Raw genomic sequence first — 24077 nt, 5'->3', positions numbered from 1 at the left:
CAAAGGCGGAAAAATAGAATTAAAAGGAATTTGGGCAGACACTAGGCAACGCTTCCCAAACATAATCCATTAAACATTTTTTATTTTTCCTTTTAAACTCTGAAAGAGGAGATGTGAATGTGCGATCCCAACATCACCACCCACACTCTTCAGATGGTGTTTAAAGGCAGGCTCCTCGTTTCCTGTTCCCTTGCCCCCATGGTTGGAGAAGACTAAGAATGACCAAGTCAGGGATTAGGATATTTCACACACCCTAGTAGGGTTTGCTAACATCAACTCCAGGTATATATACCGAAAAACCAGGGGTTCATTTTAGATACTGAAGGCTGGTAGTACGCACTCTGAGCACATTCAGCCCTTCTTTCACTGAGCCTTCCCTTTGTACAATCAGGAGTAAGGGTCGTGTTGTATCCATCACTGATGCCCAAGTGTGTCTGACACAGTGCTAGTGCTCAGTCGATGCTTATTACACAAATAAAGGGCAAGCCACTTTAGACAGAGGCTGTGCTTTACATTATTTTTCTTGTGTATCTAACTTTCGTCTTTGTCCAGAACCAGAGCACAGAGCTGTAGAGCTAGCATGAGGAAACAATGGCCTGCTGGCAAGATCTGTTCTTAGTTTTATTTATTTCTGCTAAAGGTTGATTTTCTCAGATTCAGTGTTTGTCTATGTGCCTTGAGTAACTTGCTAAATGGTTTTCATCTGTCTGTTCCTTGCTTCCTCTCACTTTGTCTCTGAATACCATCTGCTTAACCAACTATAATAGAGATGGGAGGTGAGCAGACGTGCATGTTCATCCACACTCTCACACATACACTGCACAGGAAGTGTACGACACAGCCTTGTATTTTTCATGTGACATAATATATATGAAGAAAGTACTTTGTAAACTGCACACTGGGTACAAATGTGAAGGGTCATCAGTCTTGAAGTTTTATTTTCCAGCACCTAAATTTTTCCAGCACCTAAATGCAGCGAAGTTAAACTTTTAAATATTTTCCTTATTTAAAAAAATAAAACCACTACCAACAAAACAAAGGAAGTCCTCTTTTATTTGTATCAAGTACTCAATTGATTTTTCACTTGTGTGAGTGAACGGCATTTTAACAGAGAAAGAGTTCACTCTCACTACATTGAACTTTTAAGGAAAACCCCAAAACCTAATCAGTTCCCTTGAATGGTCTGAATACACACATAAAGTAAGGAGGGAGAAACATAGAATGTTAAAGCTAAAATGTATCTTGAATATTATTTAAGCCAATCCTTTCCTTGAGCAGATGGGAAAACTGAAGCCCAAAAAGGGGAAGGAAATTCTCCAGCGTCACATGTTTTAATGGCAAAGATATTATTAGCCGGAGCCTCTTTTTCACAACCATGCTACTCCATCAGCTACCCCAAAGTCTGAGGAAAAAATTGGTTTTAAAGAAACAACTTGAGAAGACAAAGGGAAAATATTTTTTTCCTTTTCCAAAGCTAGCTTGGTGACCTAAATCACCTCCTGAGATTTGCTGACCTTGAATTATAAGATCTCCTCCATATTAAATGACATCACTTCTTATATTAATATAAAAGCATTTTTTCCATACATTGATAAAAGCAAAATGGCTGACATCCCAATATGACATTCCTGAATTCATTGTTTCAATAAAAAAGTGAAATTGTTTACACATGGCACAGAAATTTCACCTGTGATTCATACTGAAAAATATTAAATATTCCCCCCTCAAAAAAACCCACCCCATACTAAAATAACACTAAGCTATGTGTCCCGGAGCCAGTACATAGTCAATTGCCTGCCCCAGGCTCCACAGTGGAACAATGGAAGGTGGGTGTTGAATTCTTTTCAGAGACCACAATGAAAATTTCTAAGTCTGATTTCAACTAAGAAAAGAAAATGCGGGAATTTCAAGCCTCCACCCAGGTCTTAACTCCTCATTTGCTGCAAAGCATTATTAATTTTATAAAAGAATCTTCGGATATTACAGCTTAAAGAGATCACAGAGATCATCTTTTCCAACCTCCATCCTTTCATACATGAAGACACTAAGACTCAGTCAGGCAAGTGTCCTGCCCAAGGTCTCAGGCTGCTAAGGGACAAAGTCAAGGCTACAACCTCTTAAAAACAACTCTAAAATGTCACCTTTTTCATTTTCAACATACAGAACTAAAATAGAAATTGACACATAATCTGCATATACTAAAATTTTAAAATAAAGTTTACATACTGGTTACTAAGTCTAAACTACTAAAAGGCTTATATGAATGAAAAAGCAAAAGTTCTTTGCTCTGCCATAGTAACCACTTCCAGTTGTTTCTTCTTTACCTTCATATTTCTAAATAATATCCTTATATTAATATTTCTTATTCTTTCCCTCCCCGTTTGGACATCATGTGTGTTCCTTCTATGAAAAATGAGCATTTAGCTCTCTTACAGTACTCTTTTCTTAGCACATTTTCGCCTTTCAACCACACGTTACCTAGTAACTTTTTATTAAAAAACATGAGGGTGTAACTGTCTACCCTCCAAATCTACTTCTCCTCATCCTCTCAAGATGTTCAAGTATTTTTGAACATACATTTTTTTGTTAAATCAATTTGTGGTGTTTACCTTACATATACAAAAATACTGCTCAGTGCTATGCCATGTAATATACTATTCATTTTTTGCCCCTTCATTTGTTTTTCCTGAAGGGATGACTGCCATTTCCCCCACTCTTGGAGTACCTGTCTTGTTGATAGTATGACTTGTTGAGTGCCTGTGTACCAATCGCTCTAGATCCTTCCCCAATTACGACAGAACCTTAAATCCTCCCCAATCTGATGAGAGGCACTCTATAACCTACCAAGCCCATTTCCCCCTGGTGCACATCATAGTGACTTGATATTTCTATACCTTACAAAGTGATCACTATGATAAGTCTAGTTAGCATCTGTCACCACACAAAGATATTGCATAATTACTGACTATATTCCCCACACTGTACACTTCATCCCTGTGCCTCACTTATTTTATAACTGAAAGTTTGTACCTTTTAATTACCCTCACCTGTTTCACTCAGCCCCCACTACCCACCCCCTCCACCCCTCTGGCAACCACCTGTTTGTTCTCTGTAGCTATGACTCTATTTCTGTTTTGTTATCTTAGTTCATTTATTTTGTTTTTTAGATTCCACATATAAGTGAAATCATACAGCATTTGTTTTTGTCTGACTTACTGCACTTTGCATAATACTCTTTAGTTCCATCCATGTTGTTGCAAATGGCAAAATTTCATTCTTTTTTATGGCTGAGTAATATTCCTGTGTGTGTATGTATGTTACATCTTCTTTATCCATTCATCTATTGATGGGCACTTCCATATCTTGACTATTGTGAATAATGCTACAGTGAACATAGGGGTGCAAATTAATGTTTTTGTTTTCTTGGAAAAATACCCAGAAATGGAACTGTTGGATTGTATGGTAGTTTTATTTTTAATTTTTTGAGAAACCTCCATACTGTTTTCCATAGTGGCTACACCAACAGTGTACAAGGGTTCCTTTTTCTCCATATCCTCATGAACACCTGGTATTTCTTATCTTTTTCATAATAGTCATTCTGACAGGTGTAAGGTGATATCTCATTGTGGTTTTGATTTGCACTTCCCTTATAATTAGTGATGTTAAGCATCTTTTCATGCGTCTATTGGCCATCTCTGTGGCTTTGGAAAAATGCATTCAGGTCCTCTGTCTATTTTCCAATTGGGTTGGTTTTTCTTTTTCTTTTTTTTTTTTTTTTTGATGTTGAGTTGTATGAGTTCTTTGAAAATTTTGGTATCATTTGCAAATATCTTTTCGGATTCAGTATGTGGCCTTTTTGTTTTGTTGATAGTTTCCTTTGTTGTGGAAAATCTTTTTAGTTTGATGTAGTCCCATTTGTTTATTTTTGCTTTTGTTTTCCTTGCTAGTGAGTTCTCGCTATAGGAAAACTTTTATGCTCTAATTCTGATTATTTCCTATCATCATTATTATTGGGCTTTTTTTTTTTTTTGTCTCCTCCATCTCCGTTTTCTGTTACTTCTGGGTTTCCTTTTTTCTTTTTCTTTTGCTTCAGACTTTAAAAGAAATGTCAGAGGCTTTTCTTTCTTTAATGTCAAGTAATCTTTAGTTGTCAGTTCATCTTTAGCAATGAGACTTTAAAAAGCTGTCAAATAGTCTGCGCACTGGCAGTGCTTGCTGACTAGGGTGTTTTGCTGCAAAATGAGTGGATGAGCCCTTTCTGTAGGGGACACGCCAATCGAGTAGCTCTCAATGCTGGGACTATTTTTTCTCAGACGGCAACCTCCAATCTTTTGCCTGAGGAATCTAACCTGGATTGCATTTTGGGAGTTAAGCAGGAAAAAGTGATTGGGATGCTCAGGGTTGGTATGCAGGGCTTTGACTGAATCCTCTTGTTTTCAGTAAGACATCTTACCTCTTGCCCCAGCATCCCAGGCAGTTCAGAGTTCAGAGCTTCTTGGGCTCCATTTTCTTCAGAAAGTAAACTTCCAGTCACCCACTGGGGTGTGTGCAGGGGTAGCTGCTTGCTTATGCAGAGTGGGGGGAGTGAACTACTTCTCTTTCTAGAGACTTTGAACTAATCCTCCCATTTTTCAACCTATTCCTTATCTTACACTCTATGAGGTACTTGATACTTCCAAATCCTACATTCTTCTGGAGTTCTATGGCTTGAATTACATTGCTTCTTGAAGGCTTTAGGAGTTAGTTTTCTCCATTCTGCCAACTCAGTTTATCACTCATTTATTTACTTATGATTTTCTAAAATGTTGTCGACTCTACTACACCTGCTGCTGCACCACTCTGGCCGAGAGCTCTCTTTCCGGTCTCCAAGTCTCTCTCTAGGCATCCTACATCGGGTCATATTCTATCCACTCTCAAAGAGCCAACACCAGTCTGTCTCCTGTACAAAGCTCTCTCTAATTACTCCAGGAAAAGGGGCATTTTACCCTTCTCCCAAACCCCTTCCTACATCTCCTTTCCTTTTCTGTCTTTGGAAAGCCCAGACTAACGGAAAGATACTTGATAAACATTAAGTTAAATTAATGCTGTATGGGAGGGAATGAGCGACATGACGACATATTGGAATGAGCTTAAAGGCAGAAGATCTGGGTGTGAACACCAGTGCTGTTACTTACAATTGTTTGACTTTGGGTTTTTAAGTGGGGATGTTGTCTGCCTTGTAAAGTTAAGTTTAAGATAAAGTATATAGAGTACCCCAAACAATATCTGGTACACAGTAGGTGCTCAATAAAATACACCTGTTCTCATCATGCTACAAATATACCCTCTACGCTATCATCATCACCATTACACCTACCACTAAGCTGGGCATTAAACTGGTGCTCAAAAATGGTTTATCACTTAACTAATTAGGATGAGATCCAGAAAAGGAGAAAAACAGAATTCAAATAAAAGGAAAAAAATCTTAAGAGTATATAGTTCACTTTTTTAAAAGCTAATTTTTACTAATTTGCTCAGTTTCTGACTACAGGCACTCCAGAGAGTCAGCAATAAACACATATACATATCAGTATCTTTAAAATAATTACCTAGTGAAACGGAAAGACTGACACAAGATGTGGGTGGTCAGGAGACCTGGGTGACAGACACACCCATGACGTATAACCGTGAGCAAGTTTGGCACGTTCACAATGCGAGTGATCAAGGCACATGGGTCCTTTCAGCCCTTTTTCTGGTTTTGGTCGCTTCTGATGGTGTCAGAAGCCAAAGTTGGCTAAGAGGGTGTCAAATTTTGTTCACTGAAAGGTAAGGTTTGATGGAAGAGTCTACAAAGGATACAATTCTGGGCACCTTAAGGGACGTATATAAAAATGGAGGGAGTAAAATGGGGTTCAGGCTTATGCTATACTAGACAGGTAAGGACGACCCACTATTAAAATGTAAATACTCCAGGAGAGGAGCAAATCAAAATTTTTAGTAAGTATTTCTTCAACAAGTTAACTCTCTGGTAAGGTACTGGTAGAAACAAGAAGAAAAAGAAGGAACGAGGCCAAGGAGAAAAGAATAAGGATAGACAAAGGGGAGAAAGAACAATATTTACTAAGTTCCTACACATGCCATTCATACAACAAATATTTACTCAGTGTCCACCAGGCTAGGCACTGTGAGTCAGCTCTCTGTCTTTGGAACGACCAGCCTGGACCCACAGTCTGTTCTCACCATATCATGGATGTAACCTTGAACGAGGTACATAACCAACCTAAGCCTTGTCTATAAAACAGGACCAACAGTGTTTGTCTCATACAATTGTTGTAAGAGTTCGATCAGGATTTTTACAGAGAATAGAAACCCCTGAGGCCAGACTGTTAGAGTATTCATTAAAGCCGCTGAGGGGCTACCACTACTGGGTTTTAAGTGGGAAACTGAATGAGGAAAACAACCCCAGAGGCACCTGTGAAGGACAGGTTAACAGACCAAAGTCCTCTTTTCTCTAAGAAATCTTACTTCAACCTTCCATCCAAACCTGCCCTGACCAACCACCATCAGCACCACACTTCTCCCAAAGCAGCTCCCTCTGCTCTCACTTTGGATCAGGGAAGGCAGAGGCCAAGAAACCTGGGCAAATAAAATATTGCTTTGGGTCTGTCTAACTGCTTCAAATTAGTCTCTGAAATAAACACCTTTTGTAACAACTTCCTACTGCACCACCACCCAGAGTCTAAGCAGTTTTTAAGTGGGATTTTGGTTTCAATTAGCTTGAATTTCAGCTCTACTCTGACTGGTTTAGAACTCCATGGGAGCAGTTAAATTTTTGTGCAACTCTCTGGTAGGCTAATAGGTGAAAACCACACACAGATGATAAATTAGATGAGAAGTGGGGAGAAGCAATGTTCAGTGGTTTTCCTGAAGAAGTGAACAAATGCTACTGTCTACTAGCAAAAGAAAATCCCTATACTGAAATGACCAGGAAGATCTATCTAGCTTTGTGGTTACTGGAACACAAAAAAAGGGGAAGAAAACCAGAGCAAGGAATACATCCATCCCTCAACAGACACCTATGGCCATGTCAAGTCCATTACCTATCTTCTGTTTTCTTCTCCCACATCACCTTTCTGTATAAAAATACGGTATTTTTTCAAAGCCACATGGTGGGTTCATCTCAAATCACTATGTAGGCAGATCAGCCATGATGCTAGAGCTCTTGTAGTTGAAATAAACTAGTTCATACAGCTTGATAAATGGTGCTCCACTGACTAGGTAAGACCCTTTGCAGCTCTGGAGATCATATTTAAAAATAAGTGTGCCTGTACTTTTGAGAAAATAGATGCAGAGTTCTTGTACTCAGTGAACATCCTCCTATTGAGCTAAGAGGTCTAATTTAATATCAAAGGGCTCAACTTTATTTTTATTTTTTAAACACAATTTTTCCAGGCCAGGAAAGACTCTGGGGGTTCAAGAATCATTTTGTCATTTAGGTTTTGGCAGGAAAAATTCGGTTTAGACGACGCTCTCTCTCCCTCTTTCTCTCTCTTACCCTTCCAAACCTTATTCATCTACACAAGGCCACTTATTGCGTGCCTTATGAGTTCCATATGGGACCTGAGCTAAGCTGCATGATACGTTTGATACAAACCGTCTGTTACCGTGAGGGAATGTGGATTAATACAATGCTTCAGTAGAGGTTACGAACAGATCCACACTTTCGTGATGGGATTAGAGTGAATGTGACTACAAAGAGAACGGGTCTGGAGGAACTGAGAAAATAAGAAATTAAAAATGTACACATGCATCAAAGACTTAACTTTAGAACTCTGGCTTATGTAGTCAAAAATCTCTAGAGGACTAGTTATCGATATTTCAATTCATTTTTAAATGCTAAGGTTTTACTGACATAAAAAGAACTAGATTAAGAGCTTTAAAAAAAGGGCACCACCACGTCAAAAATGAAATCTGCCTTCCTAGAAGAAAATACAGCTCTTTCAAAGATATGGAAAAGCTACTTAAAGAATATTTAATACAAGCAATAACATTGTTTCTCACAGTGAGTCACTGCAAATATATACCTCGAAGGAAAAGTATAAAAACTTGATTATGGGCCTCTTGCTGCAAGAACAACCTAAGTACTTTTCCATCCTCATTTATAAACCTTGCCAGTTCTTTTCCAAAACAGGTATGTTATAATGTAAATACCGGACACAGCTGAGGCCTGCCATTCTGAAGTCTGAAGAGCCTACAAGTCAAGTCTAAAAGGTCTTAGGAGTAAGAATGGAGAAGTTTCTTCTATTTCTCCTCCCAATCATACTACCAACTACTCTTAGAATCATGGGGTTCATATTTGAGCTAAATGGCACTTTGAGAGCATCAATCCACCTGCTTCATTTACCCTGGGAGGTAAGTGAGAGGTTAAGTGGCCTTGCTAAGGATAACCAGGTTGAGTCCAGGGACCAGAATCTGAGTTTGTAAGTTCTAATCACAGGCTCTTTTCTTTGCATCATATGTTGTTTTTAACGAGGTACAGGTTATATCTGAGCCAAATTTATCATTATAAAATCTGTCATATTAAAAACACTTCAATTAAGATGGTCCTTTGCTTCAGATTCTTATGTCTGCCAGAAAATAACTAGAAGCACTATTAAACTGATGCAACTCTGGGGTCAACCTAATCTGTAAGTGTGGTCTCCATCACTGCCAGTTCTTGCGAGTTACTGAGGAGGGTCACTCAGCATACTGCAAATACACAAGCAAAGCACAACTGGAAATTTATCACAGGCAAGTAAATCAGACCCTTGATAGCACTGTAATCAGCTTTAACTAGTGGTCATCAAAGAAAGGTTATGTTCTCTGGAGGCTGGAGGCTATGTGAGTGGACAAACTTGTGTAGGATCCATCAGAGCAGATGTTCACAGTGTCAGGACCAGGAGGCTCCGCCCTGGCTCCCTGCCCTTGTATGAACAGTCCTGTGCACTCTGATATGCCTCAAGCTACCTCATAGTGACCTTTGGCCAAATCTGGATTCCTGATACCCTTGGGAGCTGAAACCTGTTCCCTAAATGGATCAAGTTTAGCCATTTCTGCTTCCAGTTCACTGGCTTTGATCTTGGAGTGGAGAGCTGGATCAGGTCAAGGAGACCACAGTTTAACAGAGCAGAGACAGTTTTCTAGAATGTCTTATAAATGGAACTGTAGAATATTTAGCTTCTGGTGTCTGCCTTCTTTCATTTGCTTTTGAGATTCACTCATGCTGTTGCATGTATGAGTACTTGGTTCCTTTTTATCGCTGAGCAGTATCCCATTGTATGACTATACAACAAATTGTTTATCTGCATGCTGGTTGGTAGACATTTGGGTTGTCCCCTGTTTGGGCTATTATGAATTAAGGTGCTATAAACATTTGGGCACAGGCTTATGTTTGGAGGCTCAGAGGTAGAGTTAATAAGCGGTAGAGCTTGATTTTGTACCCTGGTTTGTCTGACTCTAGCACTCTGAACTCTTAACCACTGAAGACTGAAAATGATATTGGGAATACCAGTAACATTTACTATTCTTCTCGATTTGCAGCCTGTGGCCAGGCATGGGACCTGATGGCTTACTTACATCATCTCATTTAATCTTCATAATGACCCCAAGAGATAGGCTGTATAATTCCTATCCTACACATGACAAAGTTGAAAAGGTTAAAGGAGTTGTCTGAATTTTCACAGGTAGCAAGCAGAAGAGCCGGGCTTTGAACTCAACTCTGACATGTCACATCCCCACACACAGTTGAAACACTGCTTACAAGTTGGTTTAAAAAGATTGTTTTCTCATTCCTCATTTAATTCCAATACTTAGAAAGAGACTCTCAGCTCTTCAGGGAAACACTTTCCTTCTCTTGATATTAGACATGTGACAACAGTTGCATCTCGACTCAGCTGTTATCCAGTCAAGCTATACATATTTAAGTTGTTTAAAATCTTTGCTTGTAAGTTAATCCCTACAGCCTCCTCATCATTCTTTATGTCTCTGAACTTCCTCCAGTTTCCCTCAAAGTATCCAGTAATGAGGTGCCCTAAATGGAACAGTTTTCCAGAATGCTCTTTTCTCTTATTAATGTTTTTTCCCCTTAAAATATTAATTTTACTATAATATCTACTTCATGTCTTGTGAGATTTTTTTTGTGGAATTCTGACCTCACTCGAATTGCATTAGAGTCCAAGCCCCTGTGTCCATTGTTCAGTTTCTCTGGTTGACCGTAAATAAATGGAGCTTCCAAAAAAAGAAAAGCAAAACCAAAGAACTACAAAATGGTAATTAACTGTGAAGTGCACACTGCCCCTCCAACTGGACGGATGCTCTTACAATTTGGTCTGTAATAATTTTGCTCTTCTTTGGATTGCACAATTCATTTAACAGAAAGTATAATTAAGTCATTAGATATGTAATCTCCTACAGGCAACGTGTGCAAGGTGTGACAGGGTATCACAAAGTGACTCAGCCATGGACACCACCCCGAAGGAGCTTGCCTCTTAAACAAATGACAACTAAGTGAACCCAGAAGCAAGTACAACTTTCTACAAGAGCCTGAGGGGTGGGAGAACAGGCAGAATTTTCAGATGACCCCCATGACCTTTAGCCCTGGGGTTACTCCCCTGGTTATTTTATGGTTATGGCAAAGGGAGATTATCTGGACAGGCATAGTCTAATCACAGGAGCCTTTAAAAGCGGAGAGTTCTCTCTGGCAGGCAGCAGAAGGAAAAGTTCTGAGAGATCTGAGCTGTGAGAAGGGCTTGATGGGACATTTTGGTCAGAAGATGGAGGGGCCATGTGAGAAGGAATGCAGGGGGCCTCTAGGAGCGAAGAGTGGCCCTGGCTGAAAGCCAGCAAATAAGCGGGAACCTTAGACCTACGGCAGCAAGGGACTGGATTCTGCCAACAATTTAAATGAGCTTGGAAGTGGATTATTCCCAAGAGTCTCCAGATAGGAGTCCAGCCTGACCAACGCCTTGATTCTGGCCTTTTCAGCCCCCAAGCAGAGAAACCAGATGAGCCTGCCCAGAGTTCTGACCTACAGAACTCAGAGGTACAAACATGCATGTTGTGTAAGCTGTGAAATTTGTGCTAATTTGTTATAAAGCAAGAGAAAACTAATACAGGTGGAAAAGTTTACTTCTGCCCTTTACCTGAAGATACCTGGAGTGAATGCATGGTGAGAATGTGGCCTGAGCAGCTCCTCAATGGGCAGGTAACACTGGGTGTCTACCATGTGTCAGGCACAATGGGGACAGCTCTCCACAAGGACACGGAGGTTTTAGTTAGCGAATCATATTTTGAACATGAAATACATGCTGGGATATACTTTAAGTGCTCAAGGGGAAGGGGTTTGAGACACTGAAGAATTATCCCCAACTTTATCTATTTTGAGGAGTCTGAGTTTTTGTTCTCCAGATTCTCTAAAATATTTTGTAAGATCCTGTCAGGCTCAGAGCCAAATTTGGATGTTCAAGTTTTTGGAAGACAGACTGAAAAACTAAAGAATAGATGAATTAACTAGTTCAGAACAGGACAAAATCTTTGGTTGTTAAAGCAAAGCACAGCATTAAGTGACCTTGTTTATCAAACTGGAAAAACATACCAGATTGTATATAATGATCTTTTTTAAGTATAATGGTCACAAGTCAAAAACCACAATATAAATAAAGATGTTCACTACCTACCACAGTTAATTAACACAAATCAGGTAAGAGAAAGAATTAAAAACTAGAAAAACTGGGGGGAGGGGAAGAGGTAAAAATGACCAATTTTTAGAAATATGATTATACATCTAGAAAATCTAAGCAAACCAACTGAAGACTCATCACAAATTGAGTAGAAAATTTAAGAACAAAAATTAGTAGTCTTCCTTTATATAAATAACAGTGAATTAGACTCTGACACGATGCCTTTTTTAAATAGCAACAAATATAAAATATCTACAAAGAAATATAACCAAATGGTGAGATCTACATCAAGAAAACCTTAATATTCTATTAACACTCTGACTGCCCACTGTGGAGTGGGTGCCCTTGAGGAAACACAACTGTCACTCAGATTTGTGTGACATGGTGATCAACATGTTAAAGGGTGCAAAAGGAGGTCTTAATAAATGGAAACTCACCCTATTCTTGGATAGGAAGATCTGTTATTATCAAGATGACATTTTTCTACAAACCAATCTATAAATGTATTTTGATACTAGTAAAGATACCAATAGGACTTTTTAGAATTAGATAAAGTAATTGCAAAGTTCAGTTTTATTTTGGTAAATAAAACAATTCTACACCATTTTCTATATGCTAGGCCCTTCTCAAGTACTATACAAATACTAACTTATTCAATCCTCATTGTAAGAATTATGACAAAGCAGGTACTATTATCATCCCCATGTTACAGATGAAGAAACTGAGATACAGAGAGATTACATAATTTGCTCCTGTAGATCCTACATAATACTTACAACAGGACAGTGTTAATGGCAGAGATCTATTTTATTTATCATAAAATACCTGACAACTAACATCATGCCAAGTACATGGTAATTAATAAACTTTTCTTGGGAACTGAGTTGCAAATTGCAGGGATGAAATCCATATTTGCTTATTTGACTTACGGAGAAATCTCTGGGAAAAGCTTTCTTGAAGTGTAGGGACCTAAGCCATAATCTGACGGAAACAGAGCTGAGCCAAGCTGGGCAGTAAATACTGGGAAAGAAGGCAAGTCAGTGTAGATGGAGGAAAGAGCCTAAGAAGCTCACAGGTAGGTAAGTGCATTAGAGGAACATGTATATGTAGCGTGGATATGTATACATATAGGTGTATATGAAGAGGAATGTGTATATGTAGCAGGGTGTTGAGGAGAGGAAGAAAGGATTGGCCAAGGAATCATTTGATTTAATTTCTTACAATAAAGTGGGAATACAATTTTTTCTGGACAAAGTGAACTGAGAATGAAGTTTATGCAATATGTTAATAATCTATTTTTGGACAACTGTCTAAAAAAACCCCCAAAATAATACAAAAAAATCAGCACAAATTTTAGATTGTGTTAATGAGATTTGGTAAATGAGAGCTCCATTGGTATTTAAGTATTACTCGCTGGCATTATTTATTTATAATCTTTGAACAGGTTATGACACAAAACCACCCCATCAAATCAATTAGCTGTTCAAGAACTATGCCAAGGTTAATGAACCACATTATCTTCTATCATCAAACTGTCACTTTCACATTAACCTCCTAGCTAACTTCCAAAATTCTTAAATCAAAAATAATCTAATAAAAAGCCAATTTAAAATGTATGTAGTATAGGAGAGGAACTAAAATGTGAAAAGGTCTTGGGTTGGAATTCCAGGTTTGCAAGCTAACACCTTTGTGACCTTGAGCAAGTCACTTAACCCCTCTGAGGCTCCGGTTCCTCATCTACATAATGCATATAACAACATCTGCTTCATAGCATTACTGGATGGAATAAATACAATAATGTATGTAAAACTCCCAACACAGTCTGTGAGTTATAAGTATTTCACAATTGTTAGTTCTCATCCCTTTTCCTCAATAGCTATTCCTAAGGACAGTACTGTTTTTTATACTAAACCATTAATGCTGTGCCTTTTCTTCCTACTTCCCTCATTACTTTCCAGCTTCCTTTAGTTAAGACTATATGTTGTTATTTTTGGTCTCAATGAAATCAGACATGTCGTGGATGTAACAGACCACAGTCTTAAAAGACAAGAGTCACCAAAAAAGAAACATCCACGGTGAACAATATATTCACAATATTTTGAAGCTAAGAAATGCCAAAAGACTGAAGTGAGGGGATCGGAAAATTGACAGAAACACAAAAGTGGGGTGACAGGTAAAAAGCGTAGAACTATAGGAGGTAAAAGGCAGACTTACGTTCTGAACCTAAATCCATCAGTGTGTGTGTGTGTAGTGTATTTATTTAACAAGTAAGAACATATACATTTCAAACAGAACTTGAGCTAGATATAAACTAGCTAGAGCAGCAACACCAAGTCTACTTCTTTTTGTTCCACCTTCAGTCCTGTAATAAGTACAAAGAAGACAAGCAGCTGGAATCACGTGTGCACTCAGCCAGTAGGTACTGAACACCTTCTATAGGCGAAGCCATGGGCAGAAGTTACAAAATAAAGAAGAGGCAGTTCCTGCTTTTAAGGTAATAATAAAATGGAAGACATTAAAAAATCCAAAACATAAATATATGAAAGAGTAATAAATAGCACATTAGAGAAAATGATAGGAACTCAGGAAGGATGCCTAACCAAGTCTAGGGGAGACAGGTATGTTTGGAAAAGAAGTGATGACCTACTTGGCCACACAGTGCAAGATGGATCTTATTAGGTAAAGAGTAGGGAAATAGTATTCCGAATAGAGGAAACTGTATGCGTAAAAGCACAGAAGCAAGCGAGAATATGGGAAGCAGCACACAGTTTGGTGCAGGAAAAACAAGGGACGACTTTAGGATAGAGCATAGTTACTATAGGAGTAACAGCCTAGAAAGACCGTAAGCAAGGTTCCAAGCTCCGAGTGCCCCAAAGAAGTAACTAGCATGTCAGATGACAGTGACTGGGTGTGATGGAGAGTGAACAGTTAAACATCTCCAAAGAAGGATGATGTTTTTACAGGAGAAGGGAAAAGTCATAGTCTGGAGAAACGACAAACTACGCACCCCTCCCTCCTCCATCCCCTTCTGGCTCTTGTGGAGTATCAGAAAACAAGTCTCCAATGGAAGGGGTTCAGGTTTCAGTTAAGATAAAGAGAAAAAAAGAGTTCTATGGCCACAAGGGGCTGGCAAGCCCCGTCTCAAGGTGTCTGGAGGCTCCTGTTTGGGTGAGGATGTCCGTGAGGTCGACGGAACAGCACCAAAGGCTTCACGTGGATGAGACTGCCTCACTGTGTTCGACAGAACTGCGAAGTCCCTGGTTAAGGCACCATCACGAGTCTGCTCTAGTGACAGCTACTGGAGGACTCTGAAGCAGCTGAAACAGTTGACTAAAGAAAGGGACTGCCTCTGGGTATTTGTAACAGTCCTCAAAGTCCTAGCTCATGCAACAGGCTGTTCTGGGCAAAGCTTGATGCAAGGTTTACACTGAGATGATGTAAGAGTCCTGGTCAGGCACAGAATCATATGAAAAAGAGGAGAACCTTAGAAGGCACTTGGTTTTACCTTTTCACAGAATAGACCCATTTTCTAGGGCATCTTTGACAATCATCTATCTAGCTTTAGTATATACGCCTCTAATGACCAGATTCATCCCCCAAGCTTTCCATTCCATTGTTGGGCAGTTCTGTCTGACAAAAAATACTATTTCTCATGTGAACCCCAAATCCCCCCTTTCTGATTTCTATCTATTTATATTAATTTAAGCCATCAGCAAGGTCGAATTTTACTCCTTCTTCCCCCGACAGCCTTTGAAATATGAAGATAGTGATCTTCTTCCCTTGGTCATATTCTTTACTTATGTTTTTGACTTGTTTAGAGTAACTATATATGTAACATACATTTTTCCAGGTTTATCAATAATTTCCATTACAATTTTGATTTCTATCAGATCAAGTTGTTAAATAGCCATATTAAAAGTAAGTTTTAACAAAGGGATCCTTGAGTCCCCAACGGATCTTTGTTTTGGCTGTCTCACTCAGAACTGCAATATGTGAGAACACCGACTTAAATTTTCCTGCCGAGATGCCCTGTGTTAAAACCATCCCAGCCTCACTCACATTATGCTGCATCCTTTCATGTGCTCCACACCAGAATCCAAACACCCAGAAATACTTGCCATTCCTTAAACAAGTCTCAGACTTTGATTCTTGACACAGCTATACCTTTGCCATGCTATTCCTTTAGTCTGGAAGGTCTGTCCTAGTCCTCTCCATCTCTGGCTTGTCTATTAAAATCCTACCCTCTCTGTAGGTATAGACCAAATGTTATACACTGAAAAAGCTTTCCCTGATTAAATCAATAAGAGGAAAACTGGGTATCATTTAATGCTGAGCTTCTATGTGCCAAGCTCTTTGCCAGGTTCTTTAATACTATACCCTATTTAAAGTTTACAAACCCTCAAACGTCCCTTGGTATCAGTGGGGGATTGGTTCCAGGAACCCCGCAGATACAAAAATCTGCAGATATTTAAGTGCCTTATATAAAATGACGTAGTACATGGGCCCACCATATCTGCAGATGCCAAACCAGCAGATGTGGTGGGCCGCTGTATTTAATCTTTGCATCGCAGATGAAGATACAGGTTCCGAGTGTAAAGCAATTCCTAAAGGTTACACAAATAATAAGACCAATAAAACTCTGACCTATCTGATTTAAAGCCCCAGAATATCAAATAACGCTGTTCCCAAGATACTGTTTTTATAACATGTATATTATGGATAAACATTACAGAGAGACAGAACCAGTCTTCTAACCTACTTCCCTCCTTATTTTCACAGTCTAAATGTGTAAATGGTCTCAAAAGTTAATACATTCCTCATCACTTAGTGTCTCATCAAAAAAGATAACTCTTAGGAATACTGGAGAAAAGTGTTGGAAATTAGAGGAAATATTTCTGATCTCTAAGTTCTGTAACTCTCTAGATTTTAATTCTTGACCAAGAAAAGACAAATATTCAGAAAAGCCTGGTTGTGGTTTTTAGACGTTCACTAGTTGTATTTGGATCTCATTCTTCTACTGTTGGAAATGCAATAAAATCAGGCTGAGTTTGGTTAAAATAAAAAGAACATTTTAAAGTTCACTGTTTTCTTTTACCTTTTAAAAACCTTCTTCCTCCATTAAAAACTTCTTTTGGGGACTTGTGTGTTAAGACGGCACACTGAAGCATGTACATTTACTTTTGCAACCTCCAGAAACTCCAATAACACGTTAGTAATGGGATTTTCTCTCTTTTTGTTTCCATTGTTTCTAATGAGAAGACAGTAATGTTTTAAATTATTGTGCCTGGTACGTATTGTGCTTATATGCAAATCCAACAAAGAGAGAGAACAGGAGAGGTTATAATAATAACAAAATTTTGGAAGCTGAAAAGCAGATGGACAAGTGGTAACTAACTTCGCAGACTTTAAAAAGTTGAACCCAAAGCCAGAAGAGTGGGGCTGAGAGGCGATGTGAGCTACACTTCAATAACAACTATCTGGCTCTGGAACTGAGAGCTCCATGTACTTCTTAAAGCAGCAGTAAAAACTGGGGTTAGGAACGAAGACTGGGTGACCATTTTGCAACGTATACAAATAGTGAATCATATGTTATGCACCTGACACTGATACAGTGTTGTATGTCACTTATACCTCAATTAAAAAACAGGAAGAGTAGTTGAAAATCTGTAAGACAATTGTATTTCCAGATCCCCTCCACAGAGTCAGGCAACAATCACTCTTAAATCTTAGCAAATAAACTAGAATTTTATTCTTTGGAGAGAGAAACAGCACAATTAAGGGCTGTATTGAAAACAAGGTGATCAAATGAGGGTATGCATATTAAATGCTGAGACCACCAGTCCTCTTTCCCCTCCACTCTGCTTCCAGAATACAGGCAAATACTTCATAGGTGGATAACTGAGAGAGTCTTGACAAGCCCAAGACGAAAGGCCCGAGCAGAGTAACATTAGGTGTTTCCTCAAGAAAAGAGCCCAGCCAAATGACCCTACAGTGAACCCCACAGTTAACAACCTCTGTCCAGACATGAAGAGCTTTCAGTGTTTTCCAGTCCTTTCCTCTTAAAAAGAAATATGCAATCAAGTATCACCAAACTTGTAAGAAAAGCTTCTAAGGCAAATGATATTATCAAGATCAAACCAAAAACAAAAACAAGAATAAAAATTGTTTAAATCATTAATATGCTCAGATGGATACAGGAAAATACTACACAGGATGCTATTCAGAGAAAAAGAGCCCTTGGCAATTCAAAATATGAAAAATGAAAACCAGAAGGGCAAGATGTAAAGTTAAGGGAATCTCTCTGGAGGCAGAACAAAAAAGACAGAGATGGAAAATAGAAGAGAAGAGATAAGAACATTAGAGGATAAGTGTGGGAAATCTAATACCTAAATAATAGTAGTCCAGAAAGAGAGAGAAAAAAAAAAAAGAGAGAAGAAATCATAAACAAAATAATTCAAAGAAATTTCCCAGGATTTAATGACTTGAATTTTCAGACTAAAAGGATCCACTAAGTACCTAGCACAATGGATAAAAATAAACTCAAAGGCTCATCAGTCTGAAATTTCAAAACACTTGAGGACAAGAGGAATCCCTACAAATTTCCAGAAAGAAAACAAAAGGAAGCAAAACAAAGTAAGTAAACGGATCACATTTTAAAAAGGGGGAATCAAATTATCTTTAGGTTTTTCAAAAGTAACCCTGGAAGCTAAAATATAATGAAGCCAGAAAGGAATAAAGATATTTTCTGATTTACAAAGTCACTAAAATTTACCTCCCTACACCATTTCTCAGGAAGCTATAGGAGGAAATGCTCCAAGAAAACAAGAAAGTAAACTGAAAAAGAGGAAGACATGGAATCCATTCAGGAAATGGATTTCAACACAAAAGAAGGGATAGGAATCCCCAGGATTATAGTAAAGGCATAGAGAGCAGAGAGATTGGAGCAGGTCAGAAGGCTCCAGGAGAGATTTCTTCTAAAGATTAAATTGACTGAATACCTGACAAGTAATTGACTGTGTATCTGTCACATGTGAACACCTTGAGGAGATTTAGATAACTGCTAGAGATTTTGGGGCAAATTGAAAATTATTCAAAGTGAAAATAAGAGAATCATAAACTTCAAAGAAAACAAAAAAACATTAGGTAGGAAAAAAGTAATCATAGTATATACTGCATGGCTTTTCTATGAGGGAAATTTACATAGAAGCAGTAGTTTTAAATGCTAACCTATACTGGTAGAAAGGGATATGAGTGCAGTAAAGAGGTGGTGAAAGGGAGCTAAATTCTCCTCTTTCACTGAAGGAAATCAGTGATAATCAATCCTAAAACAAACTCTAAGAAGTCGCATTACTATCAGGTTATTTAGTGATTTGGAGGCAAATACTAAAAGAGACTCTCTTAAAATTACTGAAAGCGGTTGCCTTTGAGGAACAGGGAGAAATACTGTTTTCCTAATAAACCTAAGGAATTATTTGACTCTTTAAACTAATAGCAAGTATAATATAATTAATGGGCCAGAACTCAGGGTTGAGTTATCTAAAGACACAATCTTTCCCCCTCCATTTTCAGAGCTTCAAATGGCATCACATCACACATCCTTGTGAGCTGGTAACAATCTGTCCTATATCGCCATTATAAATACACTAGTTGGGTTATGCACAAGGGCAGCAATTTATTACTGCATCTGAATTAATTAACTAAAAATGTCAGTGAAAGACAAACTATTAGAAAATGCTGATAACACTTTGAAAACATTTGTCAGCTCTTTGTTTGACTAGAAGAGAAAAAGGCACTCAGTAACATATAACAATTTATTACCAAAGGAATGATTGAGGGAAACGCTCATTTACTGTATAATTTCTCCTTCATCTCACTCCGCTTCTCAAAGCCCTGCATTATCTTCCTAGACACATGCAAAAGCCAAGCACATTAATACATGAAGACAGTAATTTCATCTGATACAAATGTGCAGTCTCCCTCTCCTTTCAAATGGCAGGCTATTCCCTTCAGTGTTGAATTCTTTGTCCTTAGTCCACATAGGAAGGTCACTGATTCATTCTGTCTTCCAGGCACAAACCTTCCTGAGTCCATTTTGTGTGCTTGGCACTGGGTTAGGAGAAAGGGATGAGAAAACTTCCATCTCTCATCCTTAAACAGTTTATCAGTCCAGTAGCGGAGAGACACACACACACAATAAATAGCATGGATATGAGAATATTGAGATCCTTGGCAGTTTTTAAACAACATTTAGCACGGAGAACAGAAGATGAATAATAACTCCGCCCAGGATGGTAAAGAAAGGCTTCACAGAAGAAGAGACAGCCTGGCTGGACAGTGGAGAACGAGGAGGGGGAGCCCGTGGATGATGGGAGAGATCAGGCAAAGGGAGTCAAAGAAGCAAAAGCAGAAGGTGGGCCTCACCTCAGTGAAGAAGTTCAGCTCTCTGGCTTAAAGGGCCAGTGGCAGGGGTTTTAGGGTAAGAGGCAGCAGAAGGTGAGGCTGAAAGGGAGGAAGAAGACAGATCATGTGAAGCCTCTGCCACGCTAAAGTATTCTTTTGTTTTTGTTTTTGAGGGGGGAGGGTTGTGGGAAGGCAGCCTTTGGAAACTACTTGAAGGTTTTAAGCAGGGGGATGACGTGAACAGATCTGAAAGGCTCTTTTCCCCCTGTTGTTTTTCATTATAAGAGTGCTTCAGGTATGTGAGCAGGGACTCCACCTTGGAGACAATATCAAATCACTTCACAGAAATCAGCCAATGGGAAACCACAGGGGCACTACAATGGTGTGACCAGTGCCACTATTGGCCTATAAACTTTAATAAATGCCAAGTAATATCAGGGTTCAGAGGAGAGGCCCACTATAGTGGCCACGGGTAAGTTATTAAACTTCTTTACTCAGCTCTAAAATGGGATTAGAAAAGAATTTATTCTGTCCACCTCAAAGACTGTTACAAGGATCAAATAAAATAATGTACACAAACTCTTTTGATAAAGTATCCTGATCCTTCATCTACAAACATATGACCTTGGGTAAGGTGTTTAATTTTTCTGAGCTTCAAAGTCCTCATTTGTAAAGCAGGGACAATTCCATCGATCTTATAGGGTGCTATGAGGGCTCAAGTGCCTGATCTGATGCACAATATTTGTAATACTATCTTAGCCATTCACACTGGCTTATGAAATATCAATTGGTCAGTTATGCAGTCAATTCACTGAGGACATGAAGTGTATAGAGTCCTGATTAGTCAGAATTCCCAGGAAAAATAAGCAAAACTGGAACAAAATACTACCATAATGTTCATGATCAAGTCAACCTCAGAACACAGCAACCAGAATCTATAAGCTAAAAGATTTCTCCAGAATTTCATGCAGGAATTAACCAAGAATATGTTACTATCTCATTGGCATTCCTGTATGCCCACATACATTCACAAGCATGTGTGCATGTGCACGCGTGCAGAAACATGAGGACTTGCTAAGGAAAAATAAATCTCTCACACTTGAAAATGAAGGAACTGCACAGGCAGCAAATCTCTGGGTGAAGGTGATGCAGTGGGTTATACAAGCCAATAATTTATGTTAGGGCTTCACAAAATGCTAGACGCTAGGAAGCGAACCAAAATAAGTCGAATTACATCAATAAAAAGGTATGACTAGCTGTGCTGCCTGGTCTGGGCTGCTGTATCTTGCTATAAACAGAAATGGCTAGAATTTGGATGACTAACTAAACAGTGCAATAATAAAAACAAAACATGTTATAATAGCTGCTGCTAGATCTACAGCCTTGGGGATCAATGAAATAATGCCTGTTGTCATATATACGCAATCTCGTGGATTTTGTTTTTGGGGAGAAAATCAGTTCAGATCATTTCTAAACTAGCAATTTGCCTAGGTTTTGTTAGGTCCGTTATGGTTACGATAAAATACGATCTTCCGTATTAAATCACTTATGACCTTGGTAAAATATTACTTTATATTAACTGACTCCTGGGACACTTTAATTTTATGAAACATGCACTTTAGTTTTTAAAACTATGAAGGCAAAATTAGATATTTCTGGTCTACTACATCAATGTTAACAAACCATCAAAGATCTGGGAAGATATGGGAAAAAAAATACACCAAATCTCCATCTAATTAGTTTCAAATATGACAGGATACCTTTCAATGCAATTAAAAACAATATACAGCCAATACCTTAAATCCTTAAACATACAAGGAACAGGTCTCATTGGCTTCCTGGATTCATGTCTCCTTGCCCAAGGTCATTCCATAGAAGAAGGTTACCAAAGTAAAAAAGGTTGCGGGAAAATTCAATACCTACTTTAGGGCAGAAGTTAGCAGCTTTATAGATATGTGATGACAAGTATTTCTGGAATACGTGGTGAAAAGAACTAAAGAAAGATTATAGCTCATAGATTAAGTTAGGGCATCCAAGTTAAAAAATGTGTCATCATGGAAAACAAACTTACCATTACCGCGGGGAAAGGGAGTGGGAAGGGATAAATTGGGAGTTTGAGATTTGCAGATACCAACTAGTATATATAAAATAGAGAAACAACAAGTTTATACTGTATAGTACAGGGAACTACATTCAATGGCTTGCAGCAACCTATAATGAGAAAGATGAAAACAAATATGTATGACTGAAACTTTATGCTGTATACCAGACATAGAACATTGTAAACCGATCATATTTCAATTAAGAATTGAAGAATCAATTAAGAAAAAAATTTGTCTTACATCCTTTCATTAATAGGCTCAAATTTTGAACTGTAAATATGTAACTGGGAGATAAAGTCACCTTTGCATCACTGAGGGAATGGGACTTTGATGTCCCTGGACCTGTGAAGGAAAGTGCATTTTAGCGGAGCGTCACAACCTGTGGGCTCAGCAAGGGCGTAACAGAGCAGCATGTCTCAGCAGGCACACGGTACCTCGCAGGGAGAAGCTCAGTGAGTATTTGCTGATAAATGAGTTGGGAAGAGGGCCTAGAAATATGACTGACAAACCTGCCTGCTTTGACATCTGATCACAGGCCCTGAAGCTGACCAATGCTAACATTGCCATTGGCTATCACTGACATATGTAAGAATTGGCCAATGCCCAGCTTTGGGTGGTTTCTTCCATAGCAGACAAGCAGGACACATATGATGAAGTCTCATACACAGAGAAAAAGAAAATCTGATTTTTAAAAAGATGTATTATATTTTGCTTTTTGTATTTGACTAAACCACGATGCTACTCAAAGTGCCAATATGCATTAACTAAGGAGCTTGTGTCAGAATATAATTAAATACACTGCTTTCTTCATTGAGAATGTCTTGATATAAAAAAAATGCATCTGAACTAAGCAGTGTGTTTATAGACATAGCTGACTTACACTTGGTACAAGTTCCGTATTTTGCCACAGACGGGTAACATGCTGATCTGTGGAACACACTTTGAGCATCACTGGTACAGACAACCTTGGCACATTTTCTACCCTAATGATGTTCCTCTAAAAAAAAATAAGGTAGAAAATTATCACTTTCTATTAGAAGGGGGTGGGGCATAAAGGGAACAAACATTTATTAAGTATTATCATGTTCCAAGTTTTTAAAATATATTATTTAACCTTTACAATAACCCCGCATTGGCAGTATTACAGTCTGAACTGAGGTTCAGAGAGGTGCTAAACTTATCTGAATTCATGCAACTGGTAGAGAAGCCATAAAATGTGTCCCTTAGATCTTCTGCAGCAGAGAAGATAATTAATTGGCGGCTCCAAGTACTGCGCCTCTGGATCCTCACTGCATTCAAGCCATACTTCCTTCAGGCTGCTCCCAGCCAGCGACCAAGCACAGCACTGGTGCTAAGGTAGGCCCACTGGGTGAGACACAGGGCTCCTCCAATGGGCACCCTTGGCTTGAGGACTTCCTATCAAGCTGGATGAACCTTCCTTAGAACTGAGTCGCAGTCCAGGACCCTTCCTACCCAGCCCTCCTTCCTTCCCTCTCTGCTTCTACAAGTATCACATCTGCATTGCAGTCTGAAGGCCCTTCCCACCTTCTTCCATTCCCACCTTCAATAAATCTTTTGTACATCGAATCCTCTCTTACAGTCTACCTCTTGTTGAATCTAAACTAATGCAGATCTGTGGGTACTGGTACTCAACCATGTGATTATTAGTGGGGAGGGGAATGTTAGCATAGAATTAACTACCGTGAGTCTAAGATATTGTGCTTTATTCACAGTAAAGAAAGTTTGGTACTAGCAGCAAACTAAAAAAGTGCCATTGCCTAACTTTCTTTGTGCACCTGAGATAACACACTCAAAGTCGGGACCAAAGGTGGAAGGTAATGATGGTGGCAGTGAGACTAAAAGAAATGTGTGTGTTAGG

The 24077-nt window shown here is 38.8% G+C and overlaps 1 protein-coding gene and 1 long non-coding RNA gene across 2 annotated transcripts in view; both read right to left on the bottom strand.

Moving 5' to 3' along the window:
• UVRAG (UV radiation resistance associated) overlaps positions 1 to 24077 on the bottom strand; it is a 254326-nt gene that overhangs the window by 25076 nt on the left and 205173 nt on the right. The window lies entirely within an intron of this gene.
• LOC116666479 lies at positions 9 to 23182 on the bottom strand. Its single transcript, XR_004323362.1, has 3 exons — positions 23172 to 23182; positions 17322 to 17327; positions 9 to 2979 (listed from the first exon to the last, which is right to left on the bottom strand). It is a non-coding gene; the product is annotated as an uncharacterized LOC116666479 (long non-coding RNA).

The sequence above is a fragment of the Camelus ferus genome, chromosome 10 (genome assembly GCF_009834535.1).
Source record: "Camelus ferus isolate YT-003-E chromosome 10, BCGSAC_Cfer_1.0, whole genome shotgun sequence".
NCBI lineage: Eukaryota > Metazoa > Chordata > Mammalia > Artiodactyla > Camelidae > Camelus > Camelus ferus.
Note: the sequence above shows the minus strand (reverse complement) of the source record. Positions and strands in the feature narration are given on the sequence as shown.